We start from the raw sequence: 9,128 nt of genomic DNA, 5'->3' as shown, positions 1-9,128 counted from the left end.
AAGGATAGAAACCTCATATTGAATCAGCCTAATGGCTCGAACCAACCATACAAAGTCTAGGAGACTACTCCTGGCTCATTACTGAAAACTACGTAAATTGTAAAATGGAATAATGGATAATGGATGATTAGGGAGGAGGAAAATCTCTCCCTATTTATTCTAAAATGGCAAGGCATTTAACCTAATTAACCCTAGCCCACACTTTACAAATGAAGGAAGCCCAAAGCCCAAGCATATCACAAGGGAGAAATAGGGTTAAGGAGCAACCCCAGTCTGACAGGGGCGCGGGCGCGCATGTGTCGGCGTTGTCGCTTCCTGGGCCGGGCCATGGACTTTTGGTCATGTAGGCTGGCGCGGTCACGTGGTGTGTGAGGCATGGGCGCACACCCTGCGCAGCCGCGCAGCTCCTGGCGCGGTCGCGTCTCTGGCATGAGCGGATCCAACTTGTACCCTTTTGGTTGTCTTTCCTCCGGAAGCCCATAATCCTCGTATTTAGTGTCTTGGCTCCGCTTGGTCTGGATCACGGTAATATGCACTCTAGACATGCCAAATCCCTTGATATAGGAGCTAACGACCACGTATTATGATGTACTATGCGTTGCCTATCACTCCATCAAAACGATCATCAAAGTCCATGTGGAGGGTTTCGGATTTGGCTGAGGCCTCCACCACTGCTGCGCTGGTTGGGGTTGGTCTCTTGGGTAGTAGTAATGTACCGTTGTTGCTCAGCATCCCTCTCAGCGGCTCTTTCAACTTCTCACTTTGCTGCCCTCTCAGCTTCTCTCTCAGCGGCTTCCTCTTGAAGCTTAGCCAGCCTGACCACTGACTTCAGCAAGCTTCTCAGTAGTCTCCATGTACTGTATCATCCTGTCTTCTGCAAACTCATCATGCGAACTCATTAGTGACACGGGTGTTGAACGTGTAACGGTCAGCACCAAAGCTAATTAAATTAAAAACACAAGAAAGAAAACTAGACTCCCCGACAATGGCGCCAAATTTGGCGTGATGTCGTTAGGCAGCGTCAAAGTAATATTCCTCACTAACTCCTTTACCTAAGTAAAGTGGCAAGCAAGGGTCGAGTCCCACAAGGAATCAACGGATCAATTCTTGTGCTTCTAATCTAATTAGCTTTAAACTAACAAAGGAAGGGAGAAAGATGGTGAAGACTAACTAAGTAATCTAAGAAAGCAATAAGGGCAAATACTTTGTTCACCAGGCATCTACACTACGGATTTACGGGTTTGATCCTTGATTTCTTATTTCTATTCAGGTTCATTCTCTAAATTATATGTTAAGTTTGTCCTGATCCATGTTCCTACTTAGCTAATCAGGTCAACTAGTCCTAACAGCTCTTACCTCTAGATATCACCTTGACACTATCATAGACTAGTCCCTAGGCAACATAAACTTCATGAATAAATAGGAACGCGCATCGCAAATTGGTTGTAATGCATAATCATCCTTCACACAATCACAAGTCCAACTAGTCCAGGCAATTGATGTGCTACCCTATGGAAAGACTCTCCAACTAGGACAAGCCAGACCTAGCAGTATGAAATAGATCTATAAACCTAGGTAGCTAATCTAGATAAATAAATCACAATCAATGAGAACTGTAAGCAAGAGGATAAAACAAATCAAATAACATATATTATTAGGACCATAGAAGAAGTCTACAAACCCATAATTTTGCAGGCTTCCGTCCGGGGAACAAAGCTCGGAGACTACTTGCTCCTCATTCTAATAAAACCTAATGAAATAAATGTATGACAAGTGATTATACGATGATAGATGGATGCAAAGATCTCATCTATTTATAAAGACTAAAACCCTAGGGAATAAATACTAAAAAGCTCAACCCAAAATTCTATCTAAAAACTAGGTAAAAAGTCCATTAATTCCCGCAGAAGAGGACTAGTCTCCGCGTAGCTTCATGCAGAGGCGCGGTCGCGCATATGTCGGCGCAGTCGCGCCTACCTCCAGAACCCTAGCATGGTCGCTCCAGCTAGAACGCGGTCGTGCCACTGTGCAGAAGGCTTGGCATGGTCTCACCACCCAGGGCATGGTCGCGTCATAGGCCAAAATGCCTCCCTTGGTCTTCTCCTTGCACGCGCTCGTCCCTTTGCCTCTTGCATCTTCTCCTTGGTACTTGTAATCCTTGTATTTTATATCTTTTGCTCTGTGAAGTCCGGTAATTGATGCTAACTTCTACTCCTTATGCCATACGAGATGTCGCCAATCAGAACGTCAATGTGCTTAGTTTGAGAGTGGTGTACAGGGTTCTTTGATATGTTGATAGCACTGGTCTTGTCACATCTTATTTCGAGAGAGACCATAGTAATACCAAAGTCCTTGAGTTGTTACTTGAGCCATAGGAGTTGAGCACATCATGAAGCAATCGCTATGTATTCCGCCTCGGTGGTGGACACGGCTACTGAGTTTTGCTTTCTAGATCCCCAAGAAACAAGGCAAGGGCCTAAGAATTGAGCCATACCGGAGGTGCTCTTTCGATCAACTAAGTAACCTGCATAGTTAGTATCTGTATATCCAACAAGGGCAAAATCGCAGTTCTTAGGGTACCACAAACCTAAATTATCAATCTTTTTAAGTAGCGAAAGATTCTCTTGATGATAGCGACATGCGGCTCCCTTGGATCGGATTGAAATCTTGTGCATAGGCTTACTGCAAAGACAATATCAGGCCTAGTGGCAGTTAAGTACATCAACGAGCCTACCATACCTCGATAAAGTGTCTCATTAGTCTTGGGGTATTGAGGTCTGCATCAAGCTTAGTGCCTCTGGACACTGGGGTCTGAAGGGGCTTACTATTTTCCATCCTAAACTTCTTTATTATCTCCTTTAAGTACTTTTCTTGATGGATTTGTATGCCTTCAGCCTTTTGCACCACTTGAAGGCCGAGAAAAAGTTCAGTTCCCCAATCATGCTCATGTTGAACTTGTTACTCATCACATTCTTGAATTTATCTACAAGTAACAAGTTAGTGGAGGCAAAAATGTTATCATCTACATATACTTGAACCACGAGAAATGTCGCCCTTGTGTTCTTGAATGAAGAACCTCTTGTTGATCGTCCCCCTTTTGTAATTATTTGCAAGGAGGTACTTAAAGAGACAATCATACCACGCCCTTGGTGCTTGCTTCAAGCCATATAGTGCCTTGTCTAGGAAATACACGTGTTATGGGTGCTTCGGATCCTCGAACCCTGGAGGTTACTTAACATATACTTCCTTTTTTAGAACTCCATTGAAAAAGGTCGTCTTCACATCCGTTTGGAATAGCTTGAAACCCTTGTGAGAGGCAACTGCTATCAAAATTTGAATGACCTCTAGACGAGTGACTAGAGCATAGGTCTCATCATAGTCAATTCCCTCTTGCTGGTTGTACCCTTGAGCCACAAGATGAGCTTTGTTCCTTAGCACAACACCTGAGTCATCAAGCTTTTTTCTAAAGACCTAGCGAGTTCCAATGATAGTACGATTGAAGGGCTTAGGAACTAGACGCCAGACTTTATTCCTTTGGAACTCATGAAGCTCTTCTTGCATAGCGGACACCCAATCTAGATCAAGGATGGATTCTTTGATATTCGTAGGTTCGGTGAGGGAGACAAAGGCATTGAAGGCACATAAATTAGTCTTTGAAGTGGCTTCTTAAAGTGCTTTGGTGATTGCCTCTGGACGAGCCTCTAAAGCAGCTCTTGAGCGAGTATGCTCTCCTGAGTGTAAGGGAGTGATCATGTTCCCTGAGGGATGAGCGCCTTGTTGCTGGAAGCCTCTAGTAGGAGGGTTTGTGATGGGAACTATGTCTGAGTGAGAGGGCACATCGTTGTGTTTGAGTCACAGGCTATGGGAGCTGAGGCTGTAAATGGAGGGGAGAGTGGATTTAAGGCTCTAGAAGAAGGTGCTTGAGGGATTTTTGAAGGCGCTTATGAGAGGGAGACTTCGGGGAATGGATCTACAGTGTTAGACGTCGACAAATGGAAAGTGCCTTCGTCGAACACCACGTGTATGCTCTCCTCATAAGTTCTAGTCCTTTGATTGAACACCTTATATGTCGTACTTGCTGGAACATAGCGAAGGAAGATGGCTTCATCACTTCTTGCATCAAATTTGCCCAAATTATCCTTTCCGTTGTTGAGCACAAAGCACTTGCATCCAAATACCTTGAAATGGGAGATGCTGGGAGGATATCCTTTGATCAGCTCGTATGGGGTTTTAGCGAGTGTAGGGCGTAGAAGAGACCTATTGGTGATGTATCAAGTTGTGTTCACCGCTCATCCCAAAAATTATGAAGAAACTCCACTTCCAAGTAGCATTGTTCTCGCCATCTCGACTAAGGTTTTGTTCTTCCTTTCAACGACTCCGTTCTGTTGTGGAGTCCTAGGGGATGAGAAATTATGGCTTATACCTCTTTCAATGCAGTAGCTAAGCATCTCGTTGTTCTCAAACTCAGTCGCATGGTCTGAACGAATGGAGCGCACTTGTAGTGATAAGGAGTTTTCAAGCAAGGTGACGAGCTCAGTGAAGCGAGTGAAGACTTGATCTTTAGAGCGTAAAAAGAGTGTCCATGTGAACCTAAAGAAGTCATCAACAATCAAAATATGTAACGTGCTCCACCAGGGCTTTGAACACACATAGGTCCACAGAGGTCCGTGTGAAGGAGCTCAAGGGGCTTCTTGGTTGTGATGTCTGAATTTGGCTTGAACAAGCTTCTAACTTGTTTTCCCTTGGCACAATTAGCACAATGTGTCATATTCTCTATCTTGATAGGAGGTAAACCACGGACTAACTCTTTCGCACGAAGCTTGTATAGTAGATTTAGATTGACGTGCCCAAGTCTTTGAAGCCACAAAGCGGTTTGATCTTCTATAGTAGCCAGGCAAAGGAGACTCTTAGGGGTGTAACTGGGATCAAATATGTAAGTGTTATTGACTCTCTTTCCCTTTAAGATAATTTCATTTCCAGCGTTCCTCACAAAGCACTTGGAGGTAGTAAAAGTGACTTCATTTGGTCCCTCATCGCAAAGTTGAGCGACACTTAATAGATTATAGCAAAGACTCTCCACAAAGTTCACCATTTGCATCTCTATTTTATATCATTCAGAAGCACCTTTTCGTGTCATGTAATCTCTCTATCTCTTTTTTCACCAAATGATACACTTCCACCATCAAAGTTCTTAAACATTTGCAATCTTTCCTTTTCTTCGGTCATGTGACATGAGCAGCCACTATATGTGTACCATTTGTTCTCGTTGCTCAATTTTACCTACAATGAAACAATCAAACCTTTGAAACCCATCGAAGCTCAGCTTTTCTGGGTGGATTAGCTTTCTTGTTCACATTAGGAGAATGATTATTGACTCGCTTTTGGCCTTTGGTTGAAGGAACATGCTCAAAGTAAGAAGGATCATTCAAATCAAGCACTTCACGTGTATTGTGAGTGGGTGACGTGTATGGCTTGTTACTTAGAGCATGCTTCTTCTTGCATCTATGTATAGTATTGATAGGCGCAATCTTGATGGCGCCAAAGGAGCACCTAAGACGGCAAAAAGGGGCGTTTTCACTCACTTGGGCAACATAATGAAGCTTACGAGGCGTCGGAAGCGAAGTCGCCAAAGTACGCTAGAAGCCGAGGGAAAACACACTTACAGAGGCAAAACCGCGGGCACGACCAGCCGGCCGCGATCGCGGTTCTCACCGTGCCGGTCACCTGTGCTAAGGACCCATCCGCGGCCGCGGCTCCCTGCCGTGCCCGCAACTCTCCCGGATGGAATATCCCCTTTTGACCATCGTTTGTAACTCTTTTTCTCTAGATAGTCAATTTGGAGTGAATTAGTACTTGGACCATTTTTATGTAACTCCTAGCTCTTAATGGGTCAAAGGGGGAGTTTAGAAAACTCCACTTTAGGGAGGAGGTTTTTAAGGGGTTCTTAGGTTGAATATCTATTATCCAATTTTCTCAAGTTGTAATCTCAAGAAAACTCTCTCATTTTTGTACTTTGTTTTTGCAAAAAAGTAATGGAGAACTGATCCCTCTTGAGTTCACTTTGAAATTCTAAGTGCTTGACTTGGGTTATTGTGGTAAGTTTCTTGTCCCTTTGTTCTTATCGTTCTTAAAAATTGTTCTTAGATCTCTTGCGCTTAAACTCATGATTGTTTTATATTGATTTATCTAGAATGATCAACTAGGTTTATTGATGTTTTCCAATTTGCTAGGTTTAGATAATTCTATTTGAAGAGTCTAAACCTTTTGTAGCAAACCCTTTTCTCATGAACTATTTGTGATTGATTTTAGGGTAGAGATCTTAGATTCATGTCAAGTACCGACTATTTGTCAATGGTATTGCATGAACCTACTTATCTTTGTGCTTTATGCAATTATGCTATTAAATCTAGGTATTTCCGTGGTTGTAGCATGATTAGGGCCTCTAGGACTATTTGGACTAGTTGCTAATTATGAACAAAGAGTAGGACATTTTGCTTTGATTTGATTTGAACATTGGGTGTTAATATTCTATGATCCACCGACCTAGTCAAGTTGCTAGAATGGATAAGTGAACCGCTTTAATCTTAATACTTCTCTCAACGTTTGTGTGTTTAATTGTTGTTTTCGTCACAAAACCATTTTAACCCCCCCTTTGGTTACTTCTTAATCATATAAAAAAACCTTAACCAAAAAGCTTGCTCCCTTGGGTACGACTCTTACTACCATTATACTCTAGTGGGAGTTTGGATTTTATATTTTGACGAGGCAAGGCGACTTTAGCCTTTGTCAAATTTGGCGCCGTTGCCGGGGAGAAACGGTTCTTTTTTATTAAGTTTTTTTTGTGTGATTACTCTTGGTGTGGACCCCATTGATGGTCCACACCCGTTCCACTAATTCACCTCTTCTTGATTTTGATTCAGAAATCGAGCGGACACATTTACGGAACTTGAGGCAAGCCCTAGAGAATCTTGTTGTAGAGAACATGGCCGCTCGTACACTACGAGAGCTTACGGCTCCCAACCTTGCTCAACAACCTTTGGCGGTCGTCGTACCACCATTAGATGTTGGTGTGTCCTTTGAGCTTAAGTCTGGTGTCATCAACCTCCTCCCGAAGTTTCATGGTTTACCCGGAGAAGATCCCATCATGCATTTGGGAGAATTCCACGACATATGCATGTGTAGCAAGCCGGCCAATGTCACGGAGGAGCAATTTAAGATGCGGGCCTTTGGTTTCACCTTGAAGGACACCGCGATAAATTGGTACTACCACCTTCCGGCGGGATCCATTGACACTTGGCCTAAGCTATATAAGGCCTTCCTCGACAAGTACTTCCCCGCTAGGAAGTCTACCGCCTTGAAGAGAGCCATCACCAATGTTGAGCAAGCGGATGATGAGACGCTCTATGACTATTGTGAGCGTTTCATGAGGTTGTGCGCAAGTTGCCCGTTCCATGGGTTCGACGAGAAGGAGTTAGTAATCCACCTCTACAATGGGTTACTAGATCAAGAGAGGAGGATCATAGATGCCGCTTGCAATGGTAGCGTCTTGAACTTGACGCCCGACATAGCCATGAGTCGGATCCATGATATAGCTGATGGAACGAGAAGCTTTGGTCGGACCTATTCAAGAAAGGGAGTTCATGCTGCGAACTCTAGTGCAACCGATATGAGCAATACTTTGGCCGACCTCAAGAGCATGATCGAGACATTGGCTTTGACTAGGACCAATGACCCGCCGGCGCGGGCTTGTGGGGTTTGCACCGATGAAACCCACCCCACGGATATGTGTCCACAACTCCATGACACTACCATCGCTGACGTCAATGCCGTGGGGGGGTATGGACCTCCTAAACCTCGTTTTGATAACCAAGGCCATAACTATAATCAGAGGTGGAACGATCATCCAGGGTTCTGATATGGTGATCCGGCTGGGGCACAAAACAATTTCCGATCTCAAGCTCAACCGAACCACCAATACCGGGCTCCTTATCAACCCAACAAACTACCGGGCTATGGACCTCCTAAGCCATCTACCGAGGATATGCTGAATTCCTTGACCACTCACTTCACCTCTCATGTTCAAAAAACGGAGTCTAGCATAAAGAGCATTGAGAAGCAACTTAGCCAACTTGCCGACGCGATTTCTCAATCGAATCAACAACATTCCAAGAGTTTGCCATCTCAAACAGTGGTGAATCCAAGGGCTAATGTAAGTGCTATTAATTTACGGAGTGGTAAGGTGTGTGGAGATGCCCCCATAGCTGAATCGGAATAAGACGAAGAGGAGGCCGCAGAAACATTTCCGTGGGCGCGTTCCCCTGACCGCGGTCGCGGCTCAGCTGCTGTAAGAGAGTCCGAGAATTCTGATCATCCGTGGGCGCGGACACTTGACCGTGGGCGCAGATTAGCCTCTAAGGTAATAGACATTGAAGCAAAGAAGGTGGAGGAGGAGTACTATGAAGATCGAGGGGACTTCCGTCTTCGCCAAGAGAACTACGTACGTCCCAATTTCCCTCCTCTCTATGCCGAAAAGCCTCCCGCACCTTTTCCGGAAGCCCTTAAGGACACTCGAAGGCCCATCGATGACAAAGAGCTCTTCGAGACATTTAGCAAGTGCGAAGTCAACATTCCCTTGCTCAAGCTAATCAAGAGCGTGCCCCGGTACGCCAAGTTCTTAAAGGAGCTTTGCACGATCAAACGAAAGCAAAAGCTTAAGGGGAAACAAAAGGTGCAAGTGAGCAAAGGCGTCTCCACGATGTTCCAACAAAAGGTGGCCAAGAAGTGTAGCGATCCAGGTATGGTAAGCATTCCTTGCACTATTGGTGAGACTAAGATAGATAGTGCCATGCTAGATCTAGGTGCTTCTATTAATGTTTTGCCTTATTCTTTGTATAAGTTGCTCGGCCTAGGACCTTTGAATGAAACGGGAATTGTAATTCAACTGACCGATAGATCTTCGGTTTACCCGAAAGGGATAGTTGAGGATGTATTGGTTATGGTGGATAACCTCATTTTTCCCGCAGATTTCTTTGTCCTAGACATGGCACAAGAGGCTAAGGACTCACTTATCTTACTTGGGCGGCCGTTTATGAAAACGGCCAACACTAGAATTGACTTAGCAAGTGGTT

The 9,128-nt window shown here is 44.4% G+C and overlaps 1 pseudogene; it reads left to right on the top strand.

The window, feature by feature from the left end:
• The first annotated feature begins 3,992 nt into the window (after nucleotides 1-3,992).
• Nucleotides 3,993-7,915, top strand: LOC141250901 (uncharacterized; annotated as a pseudogene).
• The last annotated feature ends 1,213 nt before the right edge of the window (nucleotides 7,916-9,128 follow it).

The sequence above is a fragment of the Phyllobates terribilis genome, unplaced genomic scaffold, assembly GCF_046119375.1.
Source record: "Phyllobates terribilis strain yellow unplaced genomic scaffold, ASM4611937v1 Scaffold_6353__1_contigs__length_45099, whole genome shotgun sequence".
Classification (NCBI taxonomy): Eukaryota; Metazoa; Chordata; class Amphibia; order Anura; family Dendrobatidae; genus Phyllobates; species Phyllobates terribilis.
Note: the sequence above shows the minus strand (reverse complement) of the source record. Positions and strands in the feature narration are given on the sequence as shown.